The sequence below is a fragment of the Miscanthus floridulus genome, chromosome 1 (genome assembly GCF_019320115.1).
Source record: "Miscanthus floridulus cultivar M001 chromosome 1, ASM1932011v1, whole genome shotgun sequence".
Classification (NCBI taxonomy): Eukaryota; Viridiplantae; Streptophyta; class Magnoliopsida; order Poales; family Poaceae; genus Miscanthus; species Miscanthus floridulus.
In genome coordinates, this window is record NC_089580.1 from 86,675,768 (window position 1) to 86,699,121 (window position 23,354).

Consider the following 23,354-nt stretch of genomic DNA (forward strand, 5'->3'; position numbering starts at 1 on the left):
ACTTACAGGACAAAGCAGCCGACCTAGGCAACAGAAACTGCTACCTCGACAGCAAGGTCTTCGAGTTGTAGAGAGAGTTGGATGACAAGAAGGCCGAGTTCAACCACAGAGGAGACAGAGAAAGGACCAAGGGGATTGACATGCTGAAAATCCAATCTCAGAACAAGACCATGACTCAGGAGCTAGAGGAGTTTAGGAAGAAGGCCATTCGCAACCAGGGTCACCTGATCGAGGCACTTAGGCAGACCGAGTACCTATAGGACAAGTGTGAGAGGACATGGCAGGCTTGGCAGAAGTCTGATAGGAAGCGCCTCAGGGAGATGAAGGGTATGTGGGATCAGCTACCCAAGGAGATTCGCAGCAAGACGAAGCCTAGGATAGAGGAGTTTGAGTTAGCCCCGACTCGCCTCAACCTAGACGCCTACCCTACCCTACCTAGAGCTAAGCCTACCGAGGAGCTTGCCAAGGCCTTGAAGTATGTGTCCCGACTTCACAAGTCTGACAAGGAGATTGAGATCGAGAACAGTCATATCCTAGCAGTGGTGTATGAGTTAGAGTAGATGGCCCTGCATGGTCATGAGTCATGTCAAAGGCTTCCATAAGTTGTACCCCATGATGTACCCCTTATGAGATGTAATATGAGACACTATGCATAGTATGATTCTCGCAAGTCTTTAGGTGTAGCTACTGGAGATGATGCTATGTAATAAAACCCATGTAATGAATGTTTTGGATCTTATTGCATCTTATGGATCTTATTGCTTCTTTGTAATGAGTGTTGGATAGTATAAATGTTTTTCTTTAAATCATAAAAATCATGTAACCATATTGAATTATAAGCACTTATGGCACAAACACTAAAATTTCTATGATCCGTGTTGCAGATGCCGAATCGTCGATCTAATCGCCTAATGAACCATGGACGTGCGCCCACCCCTAAACTGGTTGAACCCAATGGGGGATGTGGTGGCAACAACCATGGCCGTGGCCGTGGCCATGGACGTGGAGGGATACCCTTCAACCTAGAGAATACCCCACCACCTGAGGAGAACATTCCGCCACCACCACCACCAAACCTAGCAGAAGTGATGGCACAGTAGACCCAACTTCTTGTAGCCCTTGCTGACGAAGCAAACCATCGCTAGGGAGGTTAGCAGAATGACTTCCAAAGGAAGCTAGAAGGATTCCTGAAGCTAAGGCCACCCACATATGATGGCACCGACCCTAACCTGCTTATAGCCGATGACTGGCTCAAGGAGATGGAGAAGAAGCTTGACCTCACTACTTTCACCGACGAGGAGAGTGTTGGAGCTACCACACACTAGCTCACAGGTGCAGCACGCGCCTGGTGGGACAATTTCAGTGATTCCCATGAGGACCCTACCAACATCTCATGGGACGAGTTCGCCGAAGCATTCACTGAGTACCACATTCCCAAGGGTATCATGGAGGCCAAAGTCGAGGAGTTCTGCAACATCAAGATGGGAAAGGACAGGGTGACTGAGTACACTACTCATTTCACCAATCTTCTTCATTGTGCGCCTTCCTATGTTGTGAACTCTAAGAAGGAGAAGCTGTACTATTACCACAAGGGACTTAACCCGCACATCAAGCTAAAGTTTGGTGGTATTGAGAGTAACACATTGCGTGTGCTGGTGGATCACTGCATTCAGATCGAGAAAGATCGTGCTAAAGCTAGAGAAGAGTACAGGGAGAGGAAGCATAAGCCTGAGGAGTCCTTCTGTGGCCATGATTGCAAGAGGTTCCGCATAGATGCACCATCCAGGGAATGCTCTCTCCACAACAGGGATGACAACCCTAGATCGAGTAGGGGTAGTGGAGGCTACACCACCAAATACTCCCACCCTGCTCAGGATCGTTACACCTGAGACCGTTATGCTCAAGACCGTAACACTCAGGACCGTTCCAACCGTTCCCACTCTGTGAATGAACGCCCAACACAGAACTGCTCCGCACCAAACACTAGAAACTAGAAGGCACCTACGCCAACCCCTACAGGCGGTACGCCTTTCACCTGCTTCGCTTGTGGCCAACCAGGTCACAAAGCTACTGAGTGCCATAGAACTCAGCCGCTTAGAAGTCTCAGTTCAAGGGATCTGCTACTCGTGGACGTCTCAACCATCTAGATGCCGAGGAAGCATAGGCTGCCCCTAACGTTGTGTACGGTACATTTTTAGTTAATGGCAATACTACATCAGTTCTATTTGACTCTGGAGCAACTTGTTCTTACATATCATCCAAGTTTGCACAAGAACATGACCTGCCTGTAACCCCATGTGAAAAGCCTATCATCACCAGTTCATCCTTAGGAGACCTAAAATGCACCCACATCTGTAAGGGAGTGAGTCTTACCATTGAGGGTCTTATCTTTAAAGCCAACCTAACCCTGTTACCTTCCACTAACCTAGATGTCATCTTAGGTATGGATTGGTTAACTATTCACCGAGGTATCATATCATGTTCACCTAGATATGTCCAAGTGACCCACCCATTAGGCCAAGTTATTAGATGTGAACCCCAGTCTAGAAAGTCCACCTCTATCATGTGTGCCCTTAAAGCCAGTTCAGAATCACAAAAAGAGGAGAAGACAGTTCATGACGTGCCTATGGTCAGAGACTATCCCAATGTATTCCCTAAAGAATTACCGGGTATGCCACTAGACCGTGATGTAGAGTTCATCATTGATCTTTTGCCGAGAATAGGACCGATTACCAAGAGACCCTATCGCATGTCAGTTAATGAACTAGCCGAGCTCAAGAACCAGCTTGATGAGCTCATCTCGAAGGGATATATTAGACCCAGTGCTTCACCCTAGGGATCCCCCGTTCTATTTGTTAAGAAGAAGGATGGCTCGATGAGAATGTGCATTGATTACCGGAACTTGAACGCAGTCACCATCAAGAACAAGTACCCTCTGCCAAGAATCGATGATCTGCTGGATCAGCTTTGAGGTGCCAAGTATTTCTCCAAGATTGATCTCAAATCTGGCTATCATCAAATGAAGATTCAAGAGAGTGACATCCCAAAGATAGCTTTTGTGACTGGGTATGGGCAGTTTGAGTTCACCATGGTGTCCTTTGGACTCACAAATGCTCCCGCATACTTCATGAACATGATGAATAAGGTTTTCATGGATGAACTGGATAAGTTCGTGGTAGTATTCATTGATGACATCCTTGTCTATTCATCCACCGCTGAAGAACATGAACATCATCTGAGAATGGTGCTTGAGAAACTAGCCCAACATTAGCTCTACGCAAAGTTTAGTAAATGTGAATTTTGACTACAGGAAGTTGCCTTCTTAGGCCATGTACTGTTAGCTAAAGGTGTCGCAGTTGACCTGGCCAAGATTGAAGCTATGAAAGAGTGGGATCAACCCCGTAATGTGATAGAAATCAGAAGTTTCTTGGGATTGGATGGATACTATCGCCGATTCATTGAAAACTTCTCCAAGATAGCCCATCCAATGACCAACCTTCTGAAAAAGACTAAGGAGTTTGAATGGACACCCGCGTGCAAACAAAGCTTCTAGGAACTAAAACAGAAGCTTACCACAACTCCTGTGCTAGCATTGCCTGATATCAGCAAAGATTTCATAGTCTATTGTGATGCATCCCATCAAGGACTTGGTTGTGTACTGATGCAAGATGGAAGAGTGATAGCATATGCGTCTCGATAGTTGAAAGAACACAAGAACCGTTACCCAACCCATGATCTTGAGTTAGCAATAGTTGTGCATGCCTTAAAGATCTAGAGACACTACTTGATAGGCAACAAGTGTGATATCTACACCGATCACAAGAGCTTGAAGTACTTTTTCACTCAAGAAGATTTGAATATGAGGCAACGCCGATGGCTAGAGTTGATCAAGGACTATGACCTAGAAATTCACTATCATCTAGGAAAGGCTAATGTAGTCACAGATGCTCTCAGTCGCAAGAGTTACTATCACACTTTGATCACTAAATCTGTACCACCTGAGCTCAAGGATGAGATTGAAGATTTCCAACTTGAGATACTACCGCATGGCTTGTTAAATGAGCTCCACATACAGTATGATCTCACATATCATATCTGTCAAGCTTAGAAAAGTTGTGAGGAGATCGAATATCTCCGTGGTTTGATGAAACTAGGCCACAAGACCAACCACCAGGAAGATGAACAAGGAACCATCTGGTTCAAGAACAGAATCTATGTTCCATTTGACCTAGTATTATGAGAGGAAATTCTATTAGAAGCTCACAATTCCAAGTACTGTATTCACCCTAGAGGTTGAAAGATGTATCAAGACTTGAAGAAACACTTCTAGTGGAAGGGCATGAAGACAAACATTGTAGTACATGTGGCACGATGTGACACCTGCAATAGAGTCAAGGCTAAACATCAAAGGCCTGCAGGATTGCTTAAGCCACTTGACGTTCCCAAGTGGAAATGGGAGAGCATATCCATGGATTTCATAGTTGGGTTGCCCCAATCATAGAAAGGCAATGATTCCATCTAGGTGATTGTTGATCGCTTGACCAAGATTGCTCACTTTGTACCAGTTAAGACCAAAATCGATGCCAAAAAATTAGTAGATCTATATGTTGAGCATATTCTCAGACTGCATGGAGCTCCCTCTAGTATTGTATCTGATCGTGGTCCTCAGTTTGTGTCCAGATTCTGGGAAGCCCTACACAAGTCCATTGGAACCAAACTTGATTTCAGTACCGCTTACCACCCATAGACAGATGGACAAACTGAATGAGTAAATCAGATTTTAGAAGACATGCTTCGCGCTAGTGTACTGAATTATGGCTCTAATTGGGAGAAATGCTTACCCTATGCAGAGTTCTCTTACAACAACAACTACTAAGCTAGTATCAAGATGTCGCCATTTGAAGCTCTATATGGCAGACCTTGTAAGACACCTTTGATGTGGTCCCAACCAGGAGAAAGATCGTTCTTTGACTCCGCTAAGATTCAAGATGCCAAAGAAGGAGTTGCTCAAGTGAAGGAGAACTTGAGGATTGCTCAAAGTCGATACAAGAGCTATGCTGACAAAAGAAGAAGAGAACTTGAGTTCAATGTGGGAGACTTTGTCTATCTCAAAGTATCCCCGCTACATAGAACTGTCAGATTCCATGTGAAAGGAAAGCTTGCCCCTAGATTTGTTGGCCCATACAAGATTTGCAAGAGGATTGGAAAGCTCGCCTACAAACTTGAGCTACCTAAGGAATTGGCAGGTGTACATCCCGTATTCCACGTCTCTCAGCTACGCAAGTGTTTGAGAGTGCCTGATGAAGTAGTTCCAACTGATACACTTGACATTCAAGACACTCTCGAGTATAAAGAACACCCTATCAGAATTCTAGGAAGAGATACCAAATAGACCCGAAGCAAGACTATTCCTATGTGCAAGATTCAATGGAGCAATCACACAGAGAGAGAAGCAACATGGGAGAAAGAGTCTGACCTCTGGCTACACTATCCTTATCTCTTTAAAGAGTACGTTACGCCTTAATCTTGGGGACGAGATTCTATTGAGGGGGTAGGACTGTAACAACCCAAAAATCCATACACTAAAAATACCAACTACAAAATTTTTCTTAAAACTCCCATATGTTGATGAGTGTCATGTATAGAAACCCAACCTAAGAGATGCATTAGGTCTAACCCCAACCTAAGTCAACACATAAGCATGGCATAACTCTTGGCATAAACATGTGATTTAAGTTCCCTAGCTAAATGAACCTTGCATGCACATTAATACCACTGGAGATTTCAATTTTTATTTGCTTTATGTAATGCTTAACAACTCCATTGAAGACATAAACCATAAAGTAATTATTACTCAAACCAAAGAATATATGCTTAAAGAGAAAACTATTTCCATTTTTGTATAATAAAAACTCCACCAGATTTGAATTCAAATTCTAAAACAAATTTGAATTCAAAACAAAGAAAAAGAAAAACAAAATAGAAAAAAGAAAAAGAAGAGGGAGGCCTCGCAAGCCGCCTCGACCTGCTCGGCATCACGACCCAGCCAGCCCAACCGCGTCTGCCTTCCACCCAGCGCGCACGCATGTGGCCCACGAGTCGGCCCAGCACGCCACTCACGCCCACGCACTCGTCCGCTTCGCCTAATGTCGCTGCCACACGGGCCCCACACGTCAGCCGCCTCCCAGCCACAGGATCGTCTTCCTCCCCACGCTGATTCCTTCTCCGATCGAGCCCCCGACCGATGTGGCAGGTGCGGGCCAGGGGTCACGCTGGGAGCATGACCCTGTCCCCTTACGCCATGCCTACGCAACCACACGCAGGCAAATGGATGCAATGCACGCGCCTCCACCGCTCGATTGCCATCCGCCATGGGTGCCATGGAGCTCGGCTATAAAAGCCCCAGCCCTAGGAGCCCTTGAGCTCTCTCATTGCCCCGCCACCACTTTGTCGCCATCCACTGCACACCTAAGCCAAGAGAGAAGAGGGAGAAGAGGAAGAAGAAGGGGGAGCACCGAAGCCGCACGACATCGTCAATGTCGCCGGAGCGGAGGACGTTGCCCCGATCAAGCATGTCGACGCTATGCTACACTACACTGCACTGCGCTGCTACCGGAGCTACACGGCCGCAACCCACCACTGCGTCACCATCCTATCTTCCACAACACAAAAGGTGAGCCCTAGTCTTCCCATGCTCGCCGCGGGACCTCACCGTGTCAGCCATGGCGCTCCACACCGAGAGCACGTAGGCCAAGGCTGTCTCTGGCCTCTGGATACACACGCACGCACACACTGGCCAAGGAACGAACATACCATGCGCTCATACGTGAGAAAAGAGGACCACTGCTATGCCACCGAGCCTGCGCTGTTCACCACCGGACCGCCGCCATGGCCGAATCAAGCCACCACCGTGGCCAAGGCCACCGAAGGCTCTAGAAGTCCCCTCGACCTACCCGACGAGCCTGCTGGAGCACCGTGATGCTCATGCGCACCACATGACCGGCTTTTGGCCACTGCCACCACGTCATCCCCATACACCGTCGTGCTTAAGCCACCGACCGCTGAGGCTAGCGCCCTAGAAAGCCCCGACCGCCACCTTGACCCCACCATCGTGTTCGCCATGGCCTAGGGAAGCTTTCCCCCACCTTAATTGGATGCCAGCGCTGCCGTAGGATCATGTCGGTGAGCACATCATCGGCAGGAGCACGTTAGAGATGAAAGCAGAGGCCTCCTCTCACCAGTTGCATGGACCTACACCCAGTACATGTAGACCATAGACAGAAGAAAGGAAGGGTGGACACGGTTCACTAGAAGGTGACGCGGTCCACCATAGACTAGCGCTTGCGTCCACCGTGGACCATGCTTGTGAACCAAGCCTAGTGGAGGCCCATGGCTACGACGTGGTAGCGCCACAGCTTGCCTCGTGTCCAGGCCGGCTCGGCCCAAATCCAGCCCATATCTAGGCCCAACCGGCCCAGTTCGGACCCGTCTGTGTTGACCATTGACCGGTCAACGTTGACTGTTGACCGGTCAATGTTGACTATTGACCTGGGCCCACATGTCAGCGACACAGAGCCGCTAGACCCACTTGTCAGTGGGTGATGGCATGCTGACGTCATAACGACGTCATGCGGGTCCCACCTGTCAGTGATAACATAGTTGAGGTGACGTCATGCTGACATCACGATGACGTCAGCTACTGACGTCAGCAGCCCTGGCCCCACACGTCAGTGACCCTAACCCCTTTGACTATTGACTCGCCGTTGACTTTGGTCGGACCCACAGGTTAGTGACCCAAGAGCCTCTGGCCCCACCAGTTAGGAACGATGACGTTGATGACGTCATGCTGACGTCATCTTGACGTCAGCAGGAACCCCACTTGTCAGCTCAGAGCCGAGCTGATGATGTCACACTGATGTCAGCACGCCACGTGGACCAATTACAGCGTGACACGTGTCAGCCCAGGATTAATTCAGCCTTTTTCCAATTTTAGAGAGGAATTAAACTTCAGAAATTCATAACTAATTCATACGACCTCAGAAAAATATGAAACCAGGACCAAAATTCATCTAAAATCAAGCTCTACGCAATGAACCCATGTTTGAGTGCATTTGGCTCTTTTGAATTTCCATTGCTTCTTTGTGCTATTGTATAGACATCGCTAACACGACTATAATGCGATCGTTGCAGACTCGGAGGAGAACTAGACGGACGAGGATCATGAGTACCATGAGGAGAACGGAGACGACTACACTGAAGGTGCCACATCCCACCCAATCTTGTAGCACCTATTATGCATGGCTAATATAGAACTGCTATTGCTTTACTTTATTGTTATAATCATACTAAGATAGGACTTGCATGGTAGTATGCTTACTTGATGGCCTTTACCTTGATGCAACCTTACCCCTACATACCCTGCTATTAGGCTAGACACACGCTTACTGCTATATTTCATTGCTTATACCTCTACTACACTTATACTACATTAAATGCGTGGTGGAAACTGGTGTTATCCAGACTATGGGGAGAGTGCTACGTGTGTGACTTGGGTGTGTGGAGGGTGAGGGTTGTGTCAACCAAGTTGGAGTATACAATGAGCCTAGGGCAAGTCTTGCCATGGGGTGCTACCTGGGCACCCCTGGAATGGATACCTGTGGTGGGTAAATGGTATATGAGGTGGTCCTAGGTGTGAACCTGTAATGGGAGGAGCCTGGGATGGAGGTGCTGTGGTGGCATGGTAAATGGAAACCCTGATGAAGACATTCTGGCTTGGTCATCCCTAAGGACTTACTAGTACTCAGATTCACTAGGAAGCCTTACGTACCACTTGCCCTATATGGTGTGGGATGGCCAGACTACTTGGTAGGATATTGCCACTACTACTAGGATGATAGCAAACAGTGTAAGGAGGTACAGGGCACGGAGGATTTCCCCCACACCCTTCCGAGACTTCATGGAGACCTTGTGGACCTGGCTCATGACTCACAGTTTTAGCCACCCAGACTGGACTTGGGGTGTACCAGGGCTGAATGGTAGAGTGGCATTATCCTAGGCTAGCAAGCGGCCGGAATCAGCCCAGTTGACGACGGTCAGCGAAGAAGGCAGATCTTGTGGTTATGTAAATCCTCTGCAGAGTGTATAGTTGATCGATCGATACATGTGCCGACTTGTTGGCTATGGACCTTTCCTGGGTTTCGATTAAACTAGATAGTGAGATGAGTCTTTCTCTTCTTCCCACGTGAGAGAGTGTTAGTCGTAGCCAAGGGGCTATGGGCCTTAAGATAGTGCCAAGAGGGAGTTGGCCTGTCGACTGAGTGATGGTATGGTGATGGTGTGGAGATGGTGGTGTAACGATCCTAGGATCAAAACCTAGCTCTAGACAGAAATGGGGTGGAATGGGTGTGGGAATGGTGTTGAAACTTGACCAACTATTATTATATATATATTTGACATGCTAAAACATAGGGAACCCCAGCCTTATAGGTTCCTTTTGATTATATCCAACATGCATCCAATTTCCACAAAGCAATGCTCATAGGGTGGGAGTGGCTAGTACAAATCATACTGATAAATTTTGGCACACAGGTTCTGCTGAGGAGTATAGCTCCGAGGAGTTTGACGGTTGAGGGGTTCGTGCCTATGCTCGAGTTTGGCGATCTTATCTTCAAGCTATTCTAAATGAATGCTACTTTTGCTTCCGCCAATGCGGCGATGTAATAATTTATATAATTCCGCACTTTTTGTATTCTGATATTATCGTTGTATGGATGTGGTATTCAACTAGAAATTTGGGTAATATGATCTACAACGGTCTTATTACACTTTGACTCTGTGAATTTCCCTTCGCAAAAATTAGGTCGCTTCAATATAAGCCTATTCGCCCAAGTAAATCTATTAGCCCTGGCAGGTTAGATAGGTAAGGGCGAATATGCTCTCTAGCTGCTACTACAATGGACTCAATGTTGCACACCCTCTGAGATCTAAATACTGCCCCACTATTAAGATATGCATTATAAAAATCTTCCTGCAGTGGTGTGTAGAAGCCCTCTAAAGCTCGATCATCCATCCTCAATGGGAACCACTGCTCAAAGTCCACAAATCTGAGATGCTGCACCTGCTTGGCCATGGCAGCCCTCAAATCTAGATGAGTCACTGGAGGTGGACCCTGTGGTCTAGGAGGTGGATGAGAACCCCTTTGCTGTGTATCTAGCCTCGGTATGACTGGAGCACATGTATGACTAGAGCGGCATAACTTTGGCTGAGGTGCCTACTCTATCTCCTCGGCATGCTCTCCCTCCTAAGTCTGCTCTGCTAGCTGTGGCTGCTGCTATGACTCCCCCTAAGGCTGACTCTCATCAATAGCTACACGTCATCCTCCAACCATGACAGTCCCAGCTGGACCACCACGACGGCGCTCAACCTGCTTAAGCGTAGCCCTCGTAGTTGGAGAAAGCTGATCTACAATAACAACACCACTCTGAGTACCTCCTCTCTCTACGCGCTATGCGGCCTCTGCAACTATGATTGCTCTCGCTATATCTGCATTAGGGTACTTGTGCTTCTTTGTCGCTTGCTTCTTCTTTGCCTTGCCTTTTGTATCTGTAGGCTAGCGAGGTGGCAGCCTCGGATCCTCATCACCGGGACCTCCTCTGACATTCTTGACATGAAGCATTTGATGGAGCTGAAAAGAACAACTGCCACTGACAAAGATCAATACCAACTATCACTTCTGAGGCTTGGCCTCATTCCATACTCGTGAGCTTGGCCCTAGGTTGACTGTCAATTGCCACTGAGACCTCAAAAACACTGACTCACTACATGTTAGAATAGATAGGATTTATGAATAATCTCAACATATCTAGAGATATGAAACCCTAAGAAGCAAGCATTAGGTATGAAATTAGAACCAAGGGCTTGCTACCTGATGAACCAGTGATCGAAGAGAAGAGAAACGACACGCGGGGAACCACCAAATCGGCTAGGGTTAGGGTTCCAGCTCGACAAAGTTCGGCGACCGAGAAGATGCGGAGGCAGTGGCTAGGTCACCAACAAGGAGCAATGCAGCACGTGCACATGACTAGGGCTACTAGCACAATGGTGCTGGAGCAGGGCAGGGGCATGGTAGTGCTAGGGTATAGTGTGGGTGAGCTATGGTGTGGGCACAATGGTGTAGTAGGGCAGCTTGCTAGCATGGGGAGGCGCGGCTGTGCGACGGTGCTGGCACAGGAGTAGGGCGGCGCGGCTGCACGAGCACGGGCACAGTGAATTGAGCACGGGATGCACGGCGAGCAGTGGAGTCACAGCAGCGATGTCGGTAGAAGCGGCTTTAGGTCAAAACACCGACGCAATTAAATAGTGGCCCGCAACGTGACAGGAAAGGAAACAGAGAAGAGTTGGAATCCCGCATGATATCTACTGACCGGACACTCCAGTGGTAACGACCGGACGCTGCCACACAGAGTCCGGTCGATTCTAGAGAGGTCCAAAACCCCTAGAATCACGACCGGATGCGTCCAGTGAACCCCGACCGGACGCAGCCAGAGTCTGATCCTCACTTCCTTGATCGCCTTTGCTTGATCGGATGGTGAACCACCATCTATTCGGACGCTGAACAGCAGAGTCTGGTCACTCGATCGCAGCAGGTTCACCTCCTATGAACTGACCGGACACTGGACATTAGAGTCCGGTGCAGCGTCCAGTCACTCTTTTTCTAGCAAATCTTCAAAGTCCTTCGTGCAGCCTGTTCCCAATCAAGTCCCAACTTCAATAAGATCCAAATAAACACCAATTGGGACTGATGTCAGTGACCTCTCTCAAACCCTCAAAATTTTAAAATATTTTGCCTTAGGCTATAATTCTTTTTAAGAAAATAGGCAATAAGAGGGCAATTTAAGATAAACGACAAAACAACATTCATGCATATGCAATACAATACTTGAAAGTAAATCTAGTTGCTTGTCAAGTTTGATCCAAGGTTAAGCTTCTTCACACGCATAACGACGGTTATCTTAACCATGTTAGACAAGCCCTAAGTGCATAACCATAAGGTAAACATGTTGTATATTACAATGCAATGCAAGGGACAACACAAGATCAATTTTTAGTGAAGTTACTAAAATCAAGAATATTGAGCTCATTCCACAATCGACAAAAAGTCACCTCATCTAGCGGTTTAGTGAAGATATCCACCAATTGATCCTCGGTCCTTACACCTTCTAATGAAATATCATTCTTTGCAACATGATCTCTAAGAAAGTGATGGTGGATGTCTATGTGCTTGGTGCGAGAGTGTTGAACTAGATTATTTGCAAATTTTACCGCACTTTCATTGTCGCACAAAAGAGGTACTTTTTCTAGAACTACACCATAGTCTAGCAAAGTTTGTTTCATATAAAGTATTTGTGCACAACAAGCACCCGCGGCAGTGTATTTCGCTTTGGCGGTGGACAAAGCCACACTATTTTGTTTCTTGGAGGACCAAGACACAAGTGATCTACCAAGCAAATGGCACCCTTTGGATGTGCTTTTTCTATCAACTTTGCAACCAGCGTAATCCGAATCGGAATAGCCAACTAATTCAAATATAGCTCCTTTGGGATACCAAAGGCGAATGCTTGGTGTGTGCTTACGATACCTAAGGATTCTTTTAACGGCAATCAAATGAGTTTCCTTAGGATTAGCTTAAAATCTAGCACACATACATACACTAAACATGATGTCAGGCCTAGATGCGGTTAAATATAACAAGCTACCAATCATAGAGTAGTAGAGAGTTTGATCAACTGTGTTACCTCCCTCATCTAGGTTGAGATGTCCATTAGTTGGCATTGGTGTCTTCATTGGCTTACATTCATCCATCTTGAATCTCTTGAGAAGATCATTTGTATATTTCTCTTGAGAGATGAAAATCCCTTCTCTCATTTGCTTGACTTGAAAGCTAAGAAAGAATGTAAGCTCTCCAATCATTGACATCTCGAACTCTTTTGACATCAATTCACCAAACTCTTTACAAGATTCTTCATTTGATGATCCAAAGATGATATCATCAACATACACTTGACAAATGAAGATATGTCCATCAAGCTTTTTGGTGAATCGTGTGGTGTCGACCTTCCCAATGGTGAAGCCCTTCTCAATGAGGAAGTCCCGAAGGCGCTCATACCAAGCTCTTGGGGCTTGCTTAAGCCCATATAATGCCTTGGACAATGGATGGCTTCTAGTCTTGCAACCGATGCAAAGGTCTCTCCAAAATCCAAACCTTCAACTTGAGAGAACCCCTTTGCAACTAGTCTTGCCTTGTTCCTCACAACAACGCCTTGATCATCTTGCTTGTTGTGGAACACCCACTTTGTTCCAATAACTCTTGCACCTTGTGGTCGCTCTTCAAGAGTCCACACTTCATTGCGGGTGAAGTTGTTCAACTCTTCATGCATGGTGTTTATCCAATCCAGATCTTGAAGAGCTTCTTCTACCTTAGTAGGCTTAAAGCAAGAGACAAAAGAGTGATGTTCAATAAATGAAGCAAGCTTTTGAGAACGAGTCATTACTCCCTTTGATGGACTCCCTATGATGAGATCTTGTGGATGAGCTTGTAGTAGAGGTCAATTTCTTCTATCAACCACTTGAGGGAGAGGTTGTGGAGCATCAACATCTTATGCTTGTACCACCATTTGCTCATGGGAGACATGAGTGTCTTCATTTTCTACTCTCCTATCTTTTTCACCATCTTGTGGCACACTTGATGAAGAAGGAGGATTGATCACTTGTACATCATCTTCATCATCATTAGGCTTGATGTCTCCAACCGAAATGTTCTTCATGGCCTTCATCAATGGTTCATCACCTACATCATCAAGATTCTCATGTGCTCCTTGGGAGCTGTTAGATTCATCAAATTCAACATCATATGTTTCTTCAACTAAGATGGTGGCATGATTAAATACTCTATATGCTTTGGACTTTGATGAGTAACCAACAAGAAAACTAATATCACATCTTTGAAACTTCCCTAGGTGTTGCCGCTTCTTGTAGATGTAGCATTTGTAACCAAATACCCTAAAGAAGGAGACATCTGGCTTCTTCCTATTGAGCAACTCATAAGGTGTCTTGCTAAAAAACTTTTGAAGGAATAGGCGGTTGGATGCATAGCATGCGGTGTTGATAGCTTCTGCCCATAGAGCTTCGGGAGTGTTGTACTCATCAAGCATTGTTCTTGCTAGTGTGATCAAAGTCTAGTTCTTTCTCTCAACTACACCATTTTGTTGAGGAGTATATGTTGCGAAGACCCCATGCTTGATCCCAACTTCATCACAATAGGCTTCTATGTTTGTGTTGTCAAATTCTTTGCCATTGCCACTTCTAATCTTCTTGAGCTTCACTTCAAATTCATTTTGTGCTCTCTTGGCAAACTTCTTGAAGCATGATGCAACTTCAGATTTGTCATGAAGGAAGAATACCCATGTGTATCTTGAATAGTCATCAACAATCACAAGACAATAAAGATTTCCTCCCAAACTCTTATATGTTGTTGGTCCAAATAAGTCCATGTGAAGAAGTTCTAGCACTCTTGTGGTTGACATGAAAGCTTTTGTTGGATGAGTATTTGCAACTTGCTTGCCGGCTTGACATGCACTACAAAGCTTGTCCTTTTCAAACTTCACATCCTTCAACCCTCTCACCAAATCATTCTTCATTAGCTTCTTGAGTGAGCTCATCCCAACATGAGCAAGTCTTCTATGCCATAGCCACCCAAGTGTTGTTTTGGTGAATAGGTGTAACACCCTAGGTGTTAGCCTTGCATAACTTGACTTGCATAGCATGAGCATGATCATCAAGCATTCATAAACAAGCATTTACAATTGAAACATTGGATTGAAACATATGCAACATTTGCTTGTTATTGCATGTTTCCTTGTACATATGCAAATGATCATGAGTGTAAACATGTACTTGGTGGATGTGAGTCACAAAAACATTTAACAACACATGGGTTAGCAAATAGGACATCGTTCACAAAGGTTACCTTTCATGACCAAACACTTAAGATTTCATGTGTTAACCTAGATGGTACTATGAGTAACTAATACATGAAATGATTGTATGACCTTGCAATTAGCTTAATCATGTTTAGAGTATCATTATGAACAACTTTGATATTCATGGTTAGAGGTAATTAGGTCATTAAGCCCTAGTTTGAAGTGTACCACCATTTAAATGTTACATGTTTGACCAAGTTTGAACTAGGTGTTAGAGACCTTGCATGGAGGTGGCCACTAAAGCAAAGTTGTAGTATTTGATATAGTGAACAACTTTTATTTTTGGGTCATTGACTAGTTTAGCTCCTAACATGCTTGAATTTGGATCACAAAAATAAGCAAATTCACCTTTACAACACTAAGAGAAAATTTCTAAGTCATGATCACAGACAGTGCTGACAGGCCGACCTTTGGGATGATTTAATTTGGTTTCGGTTGGGAATTGGCATGAGATCCTTAAATACGAATTGGAGCTGGTACCTAGGTCTACCATTTTGATTTAGAGTGTTTGCATGTTGGAGCCACGGATTAGCAGATACATCGACGTGAAAACTCGTTGTCAGGCCATGCTCGCGTGACTGAATGAACCGAATGAAGCCGTTTTAGTGGCCGACAACGGTAGTCTTCGCACGTCGCGTGGTGGCCAGCGGACGCCGTGCGTCATCGGCGCCCCACCACGTGTGGCCAAGGTAGGCCAGCACGCGCCTTAACACCGCCAACACCCACCCACACTCAGCCACGCACCCCATTTGCATTGCCTCGGTTTCCTTTCTCGCCCGCAGCAGCAGCCGTCCCAGCGCTGGGAGTCTGCCATCGCCATTGCCAGTCACCAGCTTGCCTCGCTGCTCCTCCATCACCGCGGCACTCCACTACCACCATAGCAACTCACTACATCCCCCCGTGCCCGCTGATAGCACCGGTAAGCTCCAGCACCGTGCACAAGCTCGCCGGAGCCCCGCCGCCAAGTCTGTCGTCGTGGCCACGCCGTCATAGTCCACCATTCTTGATGCTATCGTGTGCGCTAGGTTCCTTGTAGTTTAGCGATGCTTGTCCGAGCTTTAGGTTGGGCCACCAAGGTCGTCACCGGCGTACTGCCATCGTCCCGCCTCGCCGTGCCGCCATGAGCGCCGCCACCGCATGTAGCTTCGTCGAGAGTCCCAACCAAGTAGCCCAATCAACGCGTTAGGTCACGAGGATCACATGGTGAAGATGTCACTGCCGGCAAACTCGCTGTCGGCGAGCTCTGGCCACGCCAGCAGCGCGCAGCGCCGCTGCTCTACTTTCGGTCACTGACCGGTGGGGCCGACTATTCAGTGGGTCCCAGTCGTCAGTGACAGCAGTACTAAAGGATAGTTCATATTGATTCTAGATTTCATGTGTTTTGTGATTTTTAGATCTCCATTTGTATAGCTTCAAAAATTGTGAAATAAATTTGGTAGTATTCCTTAGGAAGTGTAGTATTTAATAAAAATATGATCTTGACACTTACAGTAGAAATTTTGGAAGATTTAAATTGAAATTTGAAATGTGTTTTTGAATGCATACAAACTTGTTTATTTTATATCTAGAGTTCCTGTGCTCCAAAAATTATGAAATTTTTGTGGTAAGCTATTCTTAGCATGTATGAGCTTTGGTAAAAGTTTTAAGGTCAGTGCATGTATAGATTTGTAGTTATAGATTTTCCTTTTATAATTAGGAGATCCTTGTATGAATTTTTATAAATTATTTATGAATCCAATATTCATGAAATTTGTTGGAGGATATCCTAGTACCATATGGATGCTAAGAAAAATAGGAAATCTGTTGCTTGACACTTTTCACTAGGGTTTTCTAATTTTACTATTGTAAGCCTTTCTGTCTTGTTATTTTTATATAGAATGTTTTACTTGGTAAAATGGCATGAAACTTTTACAGTAGTCTTTTGGTAGCATTAGTAAGGCACTGTAAATTTTTGAGAATTTATGAAGTACATCTATTATATGTTAGTTATTTAACCTAAGTATCTAAATAAAATAATAAAGGCATTTAAAGAAATAGTTTGGGCTTCACCATTAGGTTTTCTTGAGTGTATTTGGTATGCTTAAACTGTTGGTAGACTTTGTGTTGTCAAACTTTGAATAATTACATGAAGTAGAAGTATTGTTACTTTATAATGCGAATTGGAAGGATTCCGGACAGATTCTGGAGTTTGATAAGTTGCATGATAAAAATAATGTTTAATGTAAAAATGGTTAATAACAAAGTTGTAGATAACTTCATCATATGTCTTGTGTTAAAATTTCAGGACCATAGGTCAAACGGTTTAGGAGTTACAGCTGTTTAAAGTTAGCTTTTCTGAATTTGCTTGCTCTCTGGAAATTCTGGACAGCACTGATATGATTGTCTGTTTTGGCAATGATAAGTTGTGAATTAGCTTTGGTGAATTAAATAAGAGTTGTAGGTAATTTTATAAGCTTTCCAGAAAGTCTAGGATCACTGCATTTGGATAATTAGAACTCCAGTTATGAGTAAAACAAGTAGCTATTGTTTGTGAAATAGTAGATGCATTGTTGAAGTAATTAATTACACAATCAAGAAGAGATATGCACCTACTCAGTAAACGCGATGCACTTGTTGTTACTTAAACCACATGCTGTTAAGAATATTTGCAAGAATGCATTCTTCATGTATCATCACACCACACTTGTTAACATATTTGCATTCGCAATATCTTATGCCATATTCATGCATCTAGGATCAGAGGAAGAAATAACGTTGCTGGAATTCGACGAAGTAGAGGAAGGGGACCAGCAGGAGAATCCTGAAGAGCTTCTGGAGTGCCCTGATCACCGTCCCATGTCCTTTCTGAAAGGCAAACCCCGGAGCATTTTAAGTCTCCTAGTATTTTACAAATGATTACTTAAGTACTTATGATTGATGCATTAGGTTATAAGAGTTGAATGGAACCACTTGATGCATATAAATTCCTTGTCCAGATATTACACCTTTAACCGGTATAGGTCTAGGATCGAATATATGCTTAGCCATGCTTAGACCGATAGAAGTCGGGTGATGTCCTGTCACCTGCGAGATATAGGTGGATACTGGAGCACGGTTGGCTATATTTGCTATCATGGAACAGAACCATGGGGTAAAAGAAAATCGAGGCCGGGCAGAGTCTATGCGTAGGATGACTCATGTGATTCCGTCTGAGCCAATTATGGACCATACCGTTATTGGCACTTCTGACAAGATTGAACGCGTGCCTATCACTTAGCTGGCTGGATAACTCGTTCCGACCACGAAGCCGAGTAGCTCAACATAGGTCGAGCCCCATTCTGTTGTGCGCTCCTTGTGGGGGGCGATCAGACTGAGCCCAAGGGCAAGCTAGGCCTGAACATCCTGGCATCTGGTGTCCCAGATTGTGCGACGCGGTACGGACCCGCGAAATGTGGACCTAAGTTGTACCAAAGGTGACCTAAGGCTGCCTTCGCGCGGTATGCCTAGGTTTGTGTTAGGAATAAATTCCCAACTGGTTGAAATCGATTCGAATCACCGTCTCTCCCGGATAGTGAGAAACTTGGCTAGTTCCAACATCGTAGTAACTGTGTTATGGAACATGATGGTTCGAATGGAAATGGAATTACAATACCTGCTATGGTTACTATTGTATGCTTTTAAATTGATATACCACATGTTTGGCACAGGATAGTTGCTAATCTAGAGATGGATAGTTATAATTAATTGGATAAAGGAATCATAATTGTACAACTAAGTCAATGCTGTTATGCAAAATGTTGTTAGCTATCTCTACTTATACAGCCTTGCATAATCCTTGGAGTCATTTTATTTCTGGTTTATGACGGGTAAGTCTAGCTGAGTACCTTCTCGTACTCAGGGTTTTATTTCCCATTGTTGCAGATGGCACTGTGTATCATGGTTATTGCAAGAATTACTTCTATCCCACCATGGATGAGGAGTAAGCCTTGGGCAGGCTTCTTTATTAATCCCAATCTTTGCTTTTGTGGATGGTGATCCTACTTGGCACTGTATCAAACTATGTTGGAAACTTTATTTTCGAACTTAATTGCTTCTGTTTTATCTATCAAACTTGGTTTGTAATAACTTTTATTCGTACTCTGATGATGAAAATGTATCTATGAGCTTTATGTAATATGTGGCATTTATGTTGAATCATGTACGATCATGGTTGTTGTAAATTGTTTATCGAGACCCGTCATGGTACTCGATGGACTACCAGGTTTATATGGGTTCAAGTATGACAGTGCAACCACTTACAGGCTGTCATTGTACTTGTACTCTTATAAATTGATCGGTTCTGTGATAATAGACAAGTCTTCAAGTTAGCATCTTCGGAGGTGAAATCCACTAAATATAGGTTGTTGTATCTAAATCCTTTGAATATCACTTGATCATCATCCTTCTTAGATACAACAACTTCCTTCTCGGTAAACAAGCATTGAAAGCCAAGATCACACAATTGTCCAACGGATAGCAAGTTGAAGCTCAATAAAGCAAAATATAGCACATTTGAGATAGAATGATCATTTGATATTGCCACTTTGCCCAATCCTTTAACCTTGCCCTTTGAATTATCTCCAAATGTGATTCTTTCTTGTCCATCTACTTCTTCATCTAGTGAGGTGAACATATGAGGATCACCGGTCATATGTTGTGTGCAACCACTATCAATAACCCAATGACTTCCACCGGTCTTGTAGTTCACCTACACACAAGAGATCAAGCTTTAGGAACCCCAACTTGTTGAGGGCCCTTCACCTTCTCAACAAGTGACTTCGCTACCCAAATTTTCTTAGGCCTATTCTTGTTGGGAGGTCCTAAGAACATGACTTTCATCTTTCCACTAGAATCCTTTCTAAGCATGTAATGATCATTGAAGGCAAAAGGTCTAGCATGCTTGGGCAAGGGTTGTGGTGGTGGAGTTTGGCACTCATGGGCAAAGTGGCCTTCTTGTCCACACTCAAAACATCTCTTTGGCTTTGGCTTTGACTTGTGATGTTGTCGAGCTTGAGCCTTCTTCTCTTGGTTTGCCAAGTACCCAATGCCACTTCTATCCATCTTCATGATAGTGTTCATTAGTAGCTCACTTTGAAGATGCTTGCTTCTTGTGAACTTGCTCAATCCAATCATGAGATGCTCTTTCTCCAACTTGAGCTTCTTGTTCTCTTCCTTGAGTTTCTTGTTCTCTTCTTTGAGCTTCTCATTCTCAAGAATCAAGTCACCATCATGATCAAGAGTTTCTAGCACTATAGTGTTGGTGGTTTTGAGCTCTTCAAGATCTTTCTTTAGCTTTTTATTGTCATTCTTGAGCTTGACATACTCATCATAATTATTGGTCTCAACCACTTGCTTGCCCTTGCTACTAGAACTTTGCTCAATGCTCTCAATGATCAAATCATCACATGATGTAGCTATATCAATCTTAACAACATCGTTAGTAGCATCTTGTGGCTCATTGAATAAATATTCTTGAGCAATGACAAGATTATCATGATTAATCTTAAGAGTAGTATATTCTTCTTTTAGCATATTATGGCTAGTGATGAGCTTATTATGTATCCTCTCAAGTTTATCATGTTTTTCTTTAATCTCTTTCTTAGAAGATTTGAGCTCCTTGAGTTTGTATGATATAGTATCATTTGCTTCTCTAAGCTCAACACTAGCCTTTTTGGCTATATCACATTTAGCTAAAAGAGAATCATTCTTAGTTTCTAACTTGTCATTCTTAGCTCTAGTCTTTCTAATGATCCTAGTATATTTGTTTAGCAATTTGACAAGTTCATCATATGAAGGTGATTCAAATTCATCATCATCACAATCACAATCATCATTGTTAGCATGATCATCACTACTACTATCATCATCATTTGATACCTTTCGTTCACCCTTGGCCATAAGGCATAGGTGTGTAGAGGATGATAGTGGTGATGTCGGTGAAGATGATGAAGAGTCAATCACAATGGCAGCCACCTTCTCATTATCACTATCATCATTGGATGAGCTGAATCAATGTCCGTGAGCAAATCACCAATGATGTAGGCCTTCCCATTCTTCTTCTTCTTATGGAAGTCCTTGTTCTTGCCATCGTTCTTCTTGTATGGCTTGTTCTTCTTCTTCATTACTTGAGTCATCTTTCTTGCCCTTGTACTTGTTCGTGTACTTGTCTTTCTTGGGCTTTGTGCATTGGTGTGCTGGATGACCAAGTTCTCCACAATTGTAGCAATCCATCTCTGAGATTGGCTACCTTCTAGAGCTAGTGAAGAACTTCTTTTTCTTGCCATCAAACTTGATGCCACTCTTGTTAAGCTTCTTTAGCATCTTGGCGGTTCTTCTCACCATGAGAGCAAGAATTGCATCATCACTTGAGCTCTCATACTCAAGCCTTGTTTTGCCCTTCTCTTGGCTAGCTTTGAATGCTAAGTCCTTGTCTTTCTTCTTAGTAGAGGATGAGCCATCTTGTGGTGTGATGTGCATGTACATCTCATGAGCATTGATCTTTCCTAAGATTTGTGTCGGTGTGGTGGTGGAAAGATCACCTTGATGAAGCATGGTCACAATATGCCCATATTTATCAATGGGGAGGACACTCAAGATCTTTCTTACAACATCAGATGGTTGCATTTGAGTGAGTCCAAGCCCATTGACTTCCTCTACAAGAACATTCAAGCGTGAGTACATTTCATTAGCACACTCTTTAGGAAGCTTTTCAAATGAATTTAGCTTTTTCAAGACAAGATGATAGCGTTCCACATGCTCGCTCTTTGTTCCCTCATGGAGCGCACAAATATCCAACCATAGTGCATGGGCGTCTTTGTGGTTCCTCACCTAGTTGAACACATCTTTACAAAGGCCTCTAAAGATGTTGTTTCAAGCCTTTGCATTCCATTTCTTGTAATTCACCTCATCGCCTTGTAGGTGTGTGGCATCTCGAGGTTTGGGAAACCTTGTGAGGCAGCTCTAAGTATTCCAACATTAGAGCATCTAGATATGCCTCCATGCAGATTTTCCAATATGGAAAATCATCCCCCTCAAAGATAGGAGAAGGTCCATCCCCATGAGACATCATTCTCTAGGCGGTTAAGCCTAAATACATGAGCACAAAGGCTCTGATACCAATTAAAAGGATCAAGATGCCCAAGAGGGGGGTGAATTGGGCTAATTCTAAAATTCTTTGCAATAATTAAGTCCTACGGTTAGCCCAATTAACCCCTTGTGCCTAGAAAGTATTTCTATTGATCTACCGCACAAAAGTTTAGCAACCTATGTTCCAATCCTACTCTAGCATGGCAATTCTATGAATACAAATGACAAGAATTGAATTGCTCAAAGTAAATGCTCAAAGTAAAGAGAGAAGGAGGAACGCGGCAATGTTTTGCTGAGGTATCGGAGAGTGGACACTCACCACTAGCCCTCGTTGGAGCACCCACGCAAGGGTGTAGCCCCCCCCTTGATCCACGCAAGGATCAAGTGCTCTCTACGGGTTGATTCTTTGACACTTTATCACGGTGAATCACCCACAACCGCTCACAACTCAAGTTGGGTCATCCACAAGCTCCGCTAGATGATCACCAAACTCCCAATCGCCACCAAGCCATCTAGGTGATGGCGATCACCAAGAGTAATAAGCACAAACTCTCACTTGACCACGACAAGCCTAATGAGAAGGGTGGATGCATACTTTGCTACTCTTGCTTTCACTAATGAGGGCTCTCTTTGGGATTCTCAAATCTCAATCACCTCACTAGGACCTTGCTCTTCTTGGCACTCTCAAGGGTGTTTCTCAGCTATTGGAATGAGAAAAAGTAACCCCACACAAGAATGGAGGAAGTATTTATACACCCATGTTTCAAAACGAACCATTATGTGCCTCTGCGTTGTGACCGGACGCTCCAGTCATGTTGATAGGACGCTCCGGTCAGTTCTCCCCAAACTCTAGTGTTTAAGTTGTGACCGGACGCTAGACAACGTCCGGTCAGCATTGTCTAGACACGTTCGGTCACGATTTTCCCTCTCTAGAACCTTACTAGAGTCAACCGAACGCTGGGACTCAGCATCCGGTCACTCACCTCTCAGTGTCCGGTTCCACCAGACGAAATCACCTTGATCATATGTACTGACCGAACTCTGTGCCAGCGTCTAGTCACTCTAAAACTAGCGTCCGGTCAATATTTGACCCTCCATTCACTTCCAACTCTCGATCATACATGAATAAAGTTTGCTCCAATGGATCTAAGGGCTTTTTAGGAGCTACCTAGTGCTAGATTTAGCAAGTGTGCACCACACCTAACTCACTAG